General features: G+C 45.4%; 1 protein-coding gene across 6 annotated transcripts in view; it reads right to left on the bottom strand.

Moving 5' to 3' along the window:
* Positions 1–12,201, bottom strand: part of CCDC88A (coiled-coil domain containing 88A) — a 348,165-nt gene that overhangs the window by 39,193 nt on the left and 296,771 nt on the right. The window lies entirely within an intron of this gene.

The raw sequence follows: 12,201 nt of genomic DNA on the forward strand, positions 1-12,201 counted from the left end.
CTTGTCTTCTTTCTCTCCTCATAGTGTCAAACATATCTAAGACCAAGAACCTTTCCGAATTCTCTAGTTAGGGATTATACTGTGAAGCTGAGAGTTCCCCTACTATGGAGATGGGTTTTTTTGTCTTTTACTTTTACTTTATTTTTGCTTTTAGAAGATCGATTTTCATCAACAGAGGATCTGTTCCTTTTCTTACAGACTTGTCTCCCCACAGCTTCACTGTGACTTAAGGTTTATGAGGCTATGGAGGAAATGGAGCAGATGTGGGGGAGAAGGCAGCTTTTTGCCCCCGTACTCATTATCCTCCAATATTAAAGAGGTAATGTTAAGAGTGCAAATCCTCCTTTTGTGAAGGACATTCAGATAAGCAGGCCAGACTCCTTACCTAGTGATTCAATTGCCTACTTATGCAGGGAGCTTCTTTTTAAAAAAAAATGGATTGGACTGGAGGTTGGGGAATTTTTGGATTCAGCATTGAAGAATCTCTGTTTGGTGAGGAGGATCCAGTGTGCTCAGTCCATGGTATTGAAGAAGACTGACCTTTCTTTGTTGAGGTTTCTTTGGAGAAGTCTTGACCTGTGCATAGGGAGTGAAAGGCTCCAACATGGCCATCTAGACTTTTGAGCCCCTTCTCCTGGTAAGAAAGTGTCCACAGACTTTGAACTGCTGTGGCATAGCTCTTCTGAAGCTCCTGAGAGCACCAGGAAACAAACCCTCAGGAAATTTTGATTTCCAAGGGACTAGGATAGGCTAGGACAGGGGTTCTCAAACTGGGGGTCAGGACCCCTAAGGGGTCGTGAGCTGTCAGACTCCACCCCAAACCCTGCTTTCCCTCCAGCATTTATAATGGTGTTAAATATATTAAAAAGTGTTTTTCCATTTATAAGGGGGGGTCACATTCAGAGGCTTGGTATGTGAAAGGGGTCACTAGTACAAAAGTTTGAGAACCACTGGGCTAGGAAAAGATTTTTCTCACTGATGTCTCTAAATAAGTTTTAAAAGCCAGGATGCTAATAAACAAAGGTAAAATCACTGAACTGCCACTCTATTAATACTATGCACACAGAGAATCTAGCTGTATGCCTAGAAGGAGACAGGACCCATCTTCAGAGCCCATGGACAAGTCTGAATGGCCTCTGGTATTTACAGGAAAAGAAACACAAACTCAAATATGTTGGACTGAAAGAGAAGTCAAAATCCAGGAAAAAATTATTTGAAAAGTATTTTATAATCTTAAAATTTGAACTAGAGTTCCATTTTTCTAACATATCACCTATATTTAGTCAAGAAAATTGTCTAGCACCTTGCAATGTTAACACAGCCGAAAAAGTTCAGAGAGCTATATTTAAAAGTTTGCAGTACCAACATTTACAGTGACTCTCAGAAACCTGCATTTTTTAATGTTCTGATCTCCTGGTGATTTCTTAATTTCTATTCGGAATTAAATTGAATGACTAACTATCTATTTATTTCTCTATACATCCCATGCTCACTATCACCAATAGACTATTTAAAATAATTCCTGCTAAGATGAAGTGGAATTTTGTCTCCATGGATATAATGAATATGATGTAATGACACTGAGAAGGAATTATATCCCATGATAGTTTATTTCAGTCCAGTCACATCTTGCTTGCAGTAATAAAAAGCTAAACTGTGGCCTATCTTGTGTGACAGTACAAGGGAGTAACAGAGTGTTGTAATATTTGGGCCTCCAAATTCACCTTAATTATGATGAGTTCAACTGTGAGAAGCGAGTTAAAGTTTATAAAATATCACAATAACCTGTAACAAGAAATGTTGATGGGAAAAGGTAAAAAGGGAGACAGAAAGACTAAATTAGTCCACACAAAAAAGGCCTACTTTCAAAGACTGGGTTAAAATCATGCCTAGTAAACAAGAGAAATGTGGAACCAGAAATCAATGGACCAAAACTGATGTGTCAGAAATAAGATTAATTAATAAACAAAATAACAAGGGGATGGGTTATTCCACTCATCATTCCCTTTTGAGGTTTTTAAAAAGAAAAGACTTGGGGGAAAAAAATTAGCAGGAGGCAACTGCTGGCTGGGAGATGAGTGGACAGGAAAGGAGCAACTTCACCATCATGGCTGCCACTCTACTGTCTCCTGGGACCTCAGGATCCATTGTGTCATTGTTGGGCCTTTGTCATCCTAAACCCAAGAGATGTCCTGACCAGAGTGGGTCAGAGACAGAGGGATCCAGATGACATTGCCATCTCCACCTTTACTGGCTCCAGCTAAATCCCAATCACCACCTGGGATATGACACTGTCTTATCCATTCCCCCCCAGTAGGTCCTTTTTCTCCTCCACTTTATTCCTTCTCTTTCCTATCACTCACCTTTTCCTCCTGTCTAATAACAACCTGTTTTATTTGGTCACAACTGTATTTTGCAACACTGATGTAATCCAGTGACCAGAGAGGCAACTAAAAGCAATGCCCTAAACCAGGGGTGGGCAAACTATGGCCCATGGCCCACATCTGGCCTGTCAGACCATTTAATCTGGCCCTCAGCTCCAGCTGGGGACTGGGGTCAGGTGCTTGCCCCGGTCTGTGTGGCTCCCAGGAAGCAGCCGGCATGACCCACCTCCGGCTCCTACATAGTATGCAGAGGCATGGCCAGGCGGCTCTGCTGTTGGCCCGTCCACAGGTGCCGCCCTCACAACTCCCATTGGCTACAGTTCCCAGCCAATGGGAGCTGCAGGGGTGGCGCCTGTGGACTGGGCAGCGCGCAGAGCCACCTGGCCGTGCCTCGGAGCCGGATGGGGGACATGCTTCTGGGAGCTGCTTGCAGTAAGTACCGCCCGGAGCCTGCACCCCTGAGCACCCCCCCAAACTCCTGCCACAGCCCTGATCCCCCTCCCAGCCTCCAAACCCCTCAATCCCAGACCAGAGCCCCCTCTTGTACCCCAAGCCCCTCATCCCCAGCCCCACCTCAGAGCCCTCACCCCCCGGTGCCCCAACAGCCTGCCCCATTCCTGATCCCCCTCCCACCCTCAGAATCCCTCCATCCCAGCCTGGAGCCCCCTCCTGTACCCCAAACCCCTCATCCCCAGCCCCACCCCAGAGCCCTCACCCCCCAACCTGGAGCCCCCTCCCGCACTCTGAACTCCTCATTTCTGGCTGCAACCCCAGCTGGAGCCCTCATCCCCTCCTGCACCCCTACCCCCAATTTCATGAGCATTCATGGCCCGCCATACAATTTCCATACCCCAATGTGGCCCTCAGGCCAAAAAGTTTGCCCACCCCTGCCCTAAACAGCCCTATGCTGGTACAAGTTTGCCAGGTCTCGGAGTGGCTATTAAGACCAAATGCCATGAATGTGTTTTCCGGCAGTGAGGTTACAAGTGACTGAACATGAAAGACAGAAGTTGCATTTTCTCTGGTTGTGGTTCTTTTCTCTCCCTTTTTGTGTGTTTGTCTCGTTTTGTTTTCTCGGAAACAGGTTCAGACTTTTACAATAGCAACAATAACAACTCCTCCAGCTCAGCTCAATCAACTTTCATTCTTTTCTCCATAAAAAGGGCTGTCAAGCAATTAAATAAAAATTATTGTAATGTTAAACAATAATAAAATACCTTTTATTTACATATTTTTGGATATTTTCTACATTTTCAAATATACTGATTTCAATTACAACACACAATACAAAGTGTACAGTGCTCACTTTATATTTATTTTTGATTACAAATATTTGCACTGTAAAAAAACAAAATAAATTGTATTTTTCAATTCACCTAATACAAGTACTGTACTGCAATCTTTTTATCATGAAAGTTGAACTTTCAAATGTAGAATTAAGTACAAAAAACTCCACCTGGATTCAAAAATAAAAACGTAAAACTTTAGAGTCTACAAGTCCACTCAGTCCTACTTCTTATTCAGCCAATTGTGCCGACAAGCAAGTCTGTTTACATTTGCAGGAGATAATACTGCCTGCTTCTTATTTACAATGTCATGTGAAAGTGAGAACAGGCGTTCGCATGGCACTGTTGTAGCCAGCATTGCAAGATAATTACGTGTCAGATGCGCTAAAGATTCATATATACCTTCATACTTCAACCACCATTCCAGAGGACATGCATCCATGCTGATGACGGGTTCTGCTCAATAACAATACAAAGCAGTGTGGACCAACGCATGTTCATTTTCAACATCTGAATCAGATGCCACTAGCAGAAGGCTGATTTTCTTTTTTGGTGGTTTGGGTTCTGTAGTTTCCGCATTGGAGCGTTGCTCTTTTAAGACTTCTGAAAGCATGGTCCACACCTTGTCCCTTTCACATTTTGAAAGGCACTTCAGATTCTTAAACTCTGGATCGAGTGCTATCTTTAGAAATCTCACACTGGTACCTTTGTGTTTTGTCAAATATGTAGAGAAACTGTTCTTAAAACGAACAACATGTGCTGGGTCATCATCTGAGACTGCTATAACATGAAATACATGGCAGAATGCGGATAAAACAGAGCAGAAGTCATACAGTTCTCCCCCAAGTAGTTCAGTCACAAATTTAATTAACACATTATTTTTTTAACGAGTGTCATCAGCATGGAAGCATGTCCTCTGGAATGGTGGCCAAAGCATGAAGGCGCATATGAAAGTTTAGCATATCTGGCACACAAATACCTTGCAACGCCGGCTACAAAAGTGCCATGCGAATGCTTGTTCTCACTTTCTGGTGACACCGTAAATAAGAAGCAGGCAGCATTATCCCCCGTAAATGTAAACAAACTTGTTTATCTTAGCGATTGGCTGAACAAAAAGCAGGACTGAGTGGACTGTAGGCGCTAAAGTTTTACATTTTTTTGGTTTTTAAGTGCAGGTATGTAACAAAAAAAAATCTACATTTGTAAGTTGCACTTTCACGATAAAGAGATTGAAGTACAGTACTTGTATGAGGTGAACTAAAAGTACTATTTCTTTTATCATTTTTACAGTGCAAATATTTGTAATAAAATAATAATATAAAGAGCACTGTACACTTTGTATTCTGTGTTGTAACTGAAATCAATATATTTGAAAATGTAGAAAAACATCCAAAAATATTTAATAAATTTCAGTTGGTATTCTATGATTTAAGGAGTCAGGTCAGGCTATACCTGACACCGTACTGAAAGTTGATGGTACTACCTGCAGCTCATCAAACCCACTGCCTTGTGGGTGAATTCAAGAGTAATGTAAGGCTATGAGACTAAACTCAGATAGAAAATCTGAAGTGGAGCCCCAAAGGCGATCAGGTACTAATATTTTAGTATCTTTTCGGCAACTCCTGCAGTGGATTGGGTACCAGAAGTATTGGTTCTTCCTCTCCGCTGGATTTTTCCGGTGATGCCAAGATGGAGGTCCTGATGCATGGGCAACTCAGGGCCTCCATATCATCCGCCCAGGCTCGCACTCTGGAGAGGTACTCCAGCTTTGCCTTGAGTGTCGACACAACTTGGGAGGCAGCAGTCAATGGTTCATAGAATCATAGAATATCAGCGTTGGAAGGGACCCCTGATGGTCATCTAGTCCAACCCCCTGCTCGAAGCAGGTCCAATTCCCAGTTAAATCATCCCAGCCAGGGCTTTGTCAAGCCTGACCTTAAAAACCTCTAAGGAAGGAGATTCTACCACCTCCCTAGGTAACGCATTCCAGTGTTTCACCACCCTCTTAGTGAAAAAGTTTTTCCTAATATCCAATCTAAACCTCCCCCACTGCAACTTGAGACCATTACTCCTCGTTCTGTCATCTGCTACCATTGAGAACAGTCTAGAGCCATCCTCTTTGGAACCCCCTTTCAGGTAGTTGAAAGCAGCTATCAAATCCCACCTCATTCTTCTCTTCTGCAGGCTAAACAATCCCAGCTCCCTCAGCCTCTCCTCATAAGTCATGTGTTCTAGACCCCTAATCATTTTTGTTGCCCTTCACTGGACTCTCTCCAATTTATTCACATCCTTCTTGTAGTGTGGGGCCCAAAACTGGACACAGTACTCCAGATGAGGCCTCACCAATGTCGAATAGAGGGGAACGATCACGTCCCTCGATCTGCTCGCTATGCCCCTACTTATACATCCCAAAATGCCATTGGCCTTCTTGGCAACAAGGGCACACTGCTGACTCATATCCAGCTTCTCGTCCACTGTCACCCTTAGGTCCTTTTCCGCAGAACTGCTGCCTAGTCATTCAGTCCCTAGTCTGTAGCGGTGCATTGGATTCTTCCATCCTAAGTGCAGGACCCTGCACTTATCCTTATTGAACCTCATCAGATTTCTTTTGGCCCAATCCTCCAATTTGTCTAGGTCCTTCTGTATCCTATCCCTCCCCTCCAGCGTATCTACCACTCCTCCCCATTTAGTATCATCCGCAAATTTGCTGAGAGTGCAATCTACACCATCCTCCAGATCATTTATGAAGATATTGAACAAAACCGGCCCCAGGACCGACCCTTGGGGCACTCCACTTGACACCGGCTTCCAACTAGACATGGAGCCATTGATCACTACCCGTTGAGCCCGACAATCTAGCCAGCTTTCTACCCACCTTATAGTGCATTCATCCAGCACATACTTCCTTAACTTGCGGACAAGAATACTGTGGGAGACCGTGTCAAAAGCTTTGCTAAAGTCAAGAAACAATACATCCACTGCTTTCCCTTCATCCACAGAACCAGTAATCTCATCATAAAAGACGATTAGATTAGTCAGGCATGACCTTCCCTTGGTGAATCCATGCTGGCTGTTCCTGATCACTTTCCTCTCATGCAAGTGCTTCAGGATTGATTCTTTGAGGACCTGCTCCATGATTTTTCCAGGGACTGAGGTGAGGCTGACTGGCCTGTAGTTCCCAGGATCCTCCTTCTTCCCTTTTTTAAAGATTGGCACTACATTAGCCTTTTTCCAGTCATCCGGGACTTCCCCCGTTCGCCACGAGTTTTCAAAGATAATGGCCAATGGCTCTGCAATCACAGCCGCCAATTCCTTCAGCACTCTCGGATGCAATTCGTCCGGCCCCATGGACTTGTGCACGTCCAGCTTTTCTAAATAGTCCCTAACCACCTCTATCTCCACAGAGGGCTGGCCATCTCTTCCCCATTTTGTGATGCCCAGCGCAGCAGTCTGGGAGCTAACCTTGTTAGTGAAAACAGAGGCAAAAAAAGCATTGAGTACATTAGCTTTTTCCACATCCTCTGTCACTAGGGGGCCTCCCTCATTCAGTAAGGGGCCCACACTTTCCTTGGCTTTCTTCTTGTTGCCAACATACCTGAAAAAACCCTTCTTGTTACTCTTGACATCTCTCGCTAGCTGCAGCTCCAGGTGCGATTTGGCCCTCCTGATGTCATTCCTACATGCCCGAGCAATATTTTTATACTCTTCCCTGGTCATATGTCCAACCTTCCACTTCTTGTAAGCTTCTTTTTTATGTTTAAGATCCACTAGGATTTCACCATTAAGCCAAGCTGGTCGCCTGCCATATTTACTATTCTTTCGACTCATTGGGATGGTTTGTCCCTGTAACCTCAGCAGGGATTCCTTGAAATACAGCCAGCTCTCCTGGACTCCTTTCCCCTTCATGTTAGTCCCCCAGGGGATCCTGGCCATCCGTTCCCTGAGGGAGTCGAAGTCTGCTTTCCTGAAGTCCAGGGTCCGTATCCTGCTGCTTCCCTTTCTTCCCTGTGTCAGGATCCTGAACTCAACCAACTCATGGTCACTGCCTCCCAGATTCCCATCCACTTTTGCTTCCCCCACTAATTCTACCCGGTTTGTGAGCAGCAGGTCAAGAAAAGCGCCCCCCCTAGTTGGCTCCTCTAGCAGTTGTGCCAGGAAATTGTCCCCTACGCTTTCCAAAAACTTCCTGGATTGTCTATGCACCGCTGTATTGCTCTCCCAGCAGATATCAGGAAAATTAAAGTCACCCATGAGAATCAGGGCATGCGATCTAGTAGCTTCGGTGAGCTGCTGGAAGAAAGCCTCATCTACCTCATCCCCCTGGTCCGGTGGTCTATAGCAGACTCCCACCACTACATCACTCTTGTTGCACACACTTCTAAACTTAATCCAGAGACACTCAGGTTTTTCTACAGTTTCGTACCGGAGCTCTGAGCAGTCATACTGCTCCCTTACATACAGTGCTACTCCCCCACCTTTTCTGCCCTGCCTGTCCTTCCTGAACAGTTTATAACCATCCATGACAGTACTCCAGTCATGTGAGTTATCCCACCAAGTCTCTGTTATTCCAATCACGTCATAGTTCCTTGACTTCACCAGGACCTCCAGTTCTCCCTGGTTGTTTCCTGCTTGTTTTGTGCATTCGTATATAAGCACTTGAGATAACCTGTTGATCGCCCCTCATTCCCAGTATGAGGCAGAAGCCCTCCCCTCACAGACATTGCTGCCTGTGCTTCCTCCCGGTATCCCGCTTTCCTACTTACCTCAGGGCTTTGGTCTCCTTCCCCCGGTGAACCTAGTTTAAAGCCCTCCTCACTAGGTTAGCCAGCCTGCTGGCAAAGATGCTCTTCCCTCTCTTCGTAAGATGGAGCCCGTCTCTGCCCAGCACTCCTCCTTCATAGAAAACCATCCCATGGTCAAAGAATCCAAAGCCTTCTCTCTGACACCACCTGCGTAGCCATTCGTTGACTTCGACGATTCGACGGTCCCTACCCAGGCCTTTTCCTTCCACGGGGAGGATGGACGAGAACACCACTTGCGCTAAGCTCTTACTTGATTGGTGTAGAGTTGAGCACCAGGGGCTGTCTCCAGCGGTTGGAGAGATCATCATATCTCACTAGACAATCACTGCTCGCCATAAAACTGGGCAGGCCCCAGACAATAGGGTGTTGTCTTGCCACAGTCTGCCTGCTTCAATGGGTGCTTGGAGCTTAGAGTTTTATAACTTGACAAGTGGACTGTAATCAATGCACCAGGCAAGTCAAGTAAAAGAAAGAAAACATCCTTTAAGACAAGGTGCTGGAATGTTCGCACCATGACAACTGGATTATCTGAGGACCTTCAACAGATTAACGATGTACGTAAAACTGCCATGATCAATGACTCAATGTGGATATCGCATCCCTCCAAGAAACAAGGCTAGCCTCAAGCGGACCTCTCAGAGAAAAAGACTACACATTTTTCTGGCAGGGGAAAAGCTCAGAAGAAACACGAGAGCATGGAGTGGGATTTTCCATTAAGAATTCACTTCTGGAGGTGAGTGAGCCACCTACAAATGGATCAGAGAGAATTTTGGCACTACGCTTGTTCACATCTGAGGGTCCAGTCAACCTTGTGAGCGAGTATGCCCCAACACTCTCCTCGTCTTCTGACATCAAGGACCAGTTCTACAACCAGTTGAACACCACCACCAGCAAGATTCCAAAACACGAATATGTTTTCCTGGTAGGGGAGTTTAATGTGAAGGTGGGAGCAGATCATGAAGCATGGACAAACTGTCTTGGTCAACACAGAATTGGTAAGATGAATGGAAACGGTCAGAGACTGCTAGAATTCTGTTCCTATTACGACCTCTGTGTAACAAACTCTATTCTTCCAGACAAAGTCGCAAAGAAGTGTCTTGGAAACATCCCAGATCTGGCCACTGGCACCAACTGGATCTTACCATTACAAGGTGTGCTAACCTTAACATCGTCCTCATTACCCACAGTTATCAAAGTGCTGATTGTGACACAGATCACTCTCTGGTATATAGCAAGGTCAGACTTAAACCAAAGAAGATATATAGATCTAAAGTAAAAGGATATCCTTGTATTAACCTCAGTGCCATAGTGGACCAAGAAAAGTCACAGCAGTACAAGAACATACTACAACAATCTCTTGACACCAGTAACTGTGCCACAAGCACCCAGCTGACATGGGAGCAACTGAAGAACACAATCCACGATGCAGCTCTGTCAGTCTCTGGGAAGAAGGAAAACAAGACCAACAACTGGTTTGACACATATTCCAGTGTGTTGACACCAGTTATAGGGGTCAAACATAGAGCCCAAACCAACTACAAGAGAGACTCAAATGAAAAAACCTTACAAACATAGAAGTGGCAAGAACCAAGGTACAACAAACTGCTTGATGCTGTCCCAATGACTATTGGCTGCACTTATGTGAAAGCATCCAAATAGCAGCTGATGCAGGCAACACCAGAAACATATACAATGGAATCAAGAAAGCCTTGGGTCCAACTTTAAAGAAGACAGCCCCACTGAAATCAACAACAGGGGGAAACAATCAACGAGAACTAGGGGTCACCAAATGAAATTAATAGGCAGCAGGTTTAGAACAAAGAAAAGGAAGCATTTCTTCACACAACGCACAGCCAACCTGTGGAACTCTTTGCCAGAGGATGTTGTGAAGGCCAAGACTATAACAGGGTTCAAAAAAGAACTAGATAAATTAATGGAGGATAGGTCCATCAATGGTTATTAGCCAGGATGGGCAGGGATGGTATCTCTAGCCTCTGTTTGCCAGAATGAGTGACAGGGAATGGATCACTTGATGATTACCTGTTCTGTTCATTCCCTCTATGTCACCTGGCATTGACCACTGTCGGAAGACAGGATACTGGGCTAGATGGACCTTTGGTCTGACCCAATATGGGCGTTCTTAAGTTCCACTGCGCTTGGTTATGTCACTGTAAATGGCCTCCAGGAGATGTCGCACAATGACAGAGGAGGCTGTGCAGTCCTAGCTCTGCTCCAGCTGAAGGAACTCTGATATCTGTGGTCAGATTTCTTGTGGCATGTTGGATAAGGGCTATGAATGGGACACACATCAGTGCTATGTGAAGATAAAGGAGCTGATGCAGGCATACCAGAAGGCAAGGGAGTCAAACCGTATCTCTCATCCTCAGCGGTGACCCCACCTCTACCGCCAAGAGCCTGGTGTATACTTCCGCAGGGCTGGAGACAGCGGACAGCAGACTCAACCCCAAGGATGAAGTCATGGATGAGGAGGTCAAGTTGGAGGACAATGTGGAGCATGAAGCAGGGTCATCCAGTGGCACGGCGAGTCAGGACCTCTTTTCTACTCCAGAAGAGTCTAGCCAGTCACAGGCAGTCTGTCTCTGGTGTGCATAATGCAGGACAGGAAAACTCTGGTAAGTGATCTTGTTGAGTTGATGCTGCTCGGTTATATGAGGTAGAGCTGTCCTTTGCTTTGTATATTCTAGAAGTGGATGAAGGGGTAGAAATGTACAAGACTAGCTGTGTTTGCATGTGCTTCACATTCTCTGTGCAGCTAAGCAGTGCGGTGGAACAGTGTGTTAATGCACACTGAGATTTCACAAGAATCTTCCACAGAGAACTTTAGGAAACTTTCTTGGAGGTACTCGCCAATCCTATGCCAAAGGTTCCTTGGCAGAGCTGCTCTATTCCTTTCCACGTTGTAGGAAACTTTCCCCGTCAATCACAACCTTTTGTGCAGGGACCAAAGTGGCACACAAGCAAGCAGCAATGGGACCTGGTCTGAAGCCACACGCATGCATGAGATGCTTACCCTCAGGAGTGATATATCAGCTTCAGTGACCCCCACCTGTGGAAAATGGTGGCAGAATTTACAATATTGTCCCTAGTCACCTGCAGTGATCCCCTTAAAAAAACATTGAGATCCTTTGCCTCATCTTGAGTGGCACCCCTTGGCTGAACTCACCATGTTTAGGGTGTTTGCCGAGCTGTGTGCTTGCCAAGGGACAGTGAGAAACTGATTCGTATTTAAAAAGAGGTGCATTTTACTATAATGATTCGATGCTGCGCATGCGCTATCATGCTTTTGTTTATTTTTTCTTGTGCTTCTGCTTCAGGGGAACCCCTTACACATTGCTGGGGTGCCTCAGCCAGATAAGGAAACAACCAAGAAGGAGCAAGGACAACATGTTTCAAGAGGTTCTCCAATCCTCAGAGGCTGAAAAACAAGAATGCAGGGCATGGAGAGAGATGTTAAAAGAAAATTATAAAAAAAGACACAAAAAGGAGAGCCAGGAGTGAACTTTCATGGGCCAGGAGCGGATGATAAAAGTGATGGAGGAGCAAATGGAGATGTTGAAGTCCCTAATCACGCTGTAGGCAGCATTCTTGTGTGCTCAGCCCCCCCATGCAGCCGATACAGAACTACTTTCCATGCCCTCCCCAAACTCCTCCCACACATTCCTTGCAACTTTCCGGCTTATCTTGGTACCCCGTTCACTCCACCCCTTC

The sequence above is a fragment of the Lepidochelys olivacea genome (genome assembly GCF_965140295.1).
Source record: "Lepidochelys olivacea isolate rLepOli2 genome assembly, chromosome: 3".
NCBI lineage: Eukaryota > Metazoa > Chordata > Testudines > Cheloniidae > Lepidochelys > Lepidochelys olivacea.